This window comes from Nanorana parkeri, unplaced genomic scaffold (assembly GCF_000935625.1).
Source record: "Nanorana parkeri isolate BGI_ZX_2015 unplaced genomic scaffold, ASM93562v1 scaffold1476, whole genome shotgun sequence".
Classification (NCBI taxonomy): Eukaryota; Metazoa; Chordata; class Amphibia; order Anura; family Dicroglossidae; genus Nanorana; species Nanorana parkeri.
The window spans coordinates 200,867-202,164 of record NW_017307744.1 but is presented as its reverse complement, the minus strand read 5'-3'; positions in this window follow the sequence as shown (position 1 = coordinate 202,164).

Below are 1,298 nucleotides of genomic sequence, written 5' to 3'. Positions count from 1 at the left end.
ATATTCAATGACCACCAACAACTCTGATCTACTTCCGTTCATGCAGGCCACTCTACCCGGATGTGCAAACTATGACACCAGCTCGGTACCATAGAGTATACTGTGTTAGGGAAGCGAGTCTTTAACCCCGCACCATAGAGTACAGTGCGAAGGAAGAGAGTCTCTAAACCTGCACCATAGAGTAATGCTAGGGAGGGAAGAGTGTCTGAGCATGCACCATAGAGTATACAATGCTAGGGAAAAAGATCCTAACCCCGCACCATCGCGTATACACTGTGCTAGTGAAGTGTCCAACCCCGCTCCATAGAGTATACAGTGCTAGGGAAGAGATCGTCCAGAGACTTGGACAAAAGAGTGTACTGCAAGGCTGGAGACTCTCTACACTACCACACAGAGTACACAGTGCTAGGGAAGAGAGTAAGTATACGCCCAAAGGAATGGGGTTGGAGCAGAGCGGCTGACAACATCTATTAGGGCATTCCATTCTGTCATTGCTTTTAATATGCCCCCCTAGGAGCAGTAGAAAGTAACCACATGTACTGCAAAGGTGTACCTGTTTTGGCCACGGGACAGATTGGCAGGACAGGAGAAAGCACCTAGTTTAGTTTTATTAATAGTTTTAAAAGTAATAATTAGGGATGCACCGAAAGTGAATTTTTAGACTGAAACCGAAATAAAAAAAATTGTCAGGCGAAAACTGAAAGTTACTTTTTTTTTTCAAGCTTTTTTTGGTCCCAAATCTCTTTTTTTGCTGGCCCTTTTATGAATGAACAGGAAGCCTCTATACTGAATGTTCCTGTTCTTTCATAAATTGAAGAGATAGTATCAGTTACTATGTACACAATCATGAATGAACAGGAGGTGATGTAGAGCACTTCCTGTTTATTCATAACTGCTGACACAGTAAGCATACTATGTCCTCATTTAAAAACACTCAGTGATCAGTCCTTACAGCTCTGCCTGTTACAGATGGCCGAGCTCTCCTCTAGCACTGCACTGCACGGCCTACTGACAGCTTTGCTCCCAGCACCGCCCCCGCTCGTCACTGGCAGCTGGCCTCCTGACAGCTTGTCTCCTCCCTGCTGGATCGGCTGTGTCCCTACTGCCTCTGCCGACACAGGTGGGGAAGAACAGTGGGGATCGGAGGAGACACGGACCAGCGCCCAGAGGGGAGGAGAGAAGCTAGGGATGCACCGCATTTTGCCCATAGTACCATTTTTGGCCAAACTTTTGGTGCATCCCTAGTGCATTGTACTTTGCTGCAGGCATCTTGGAAATCTACAAACTTGCAGCACTAC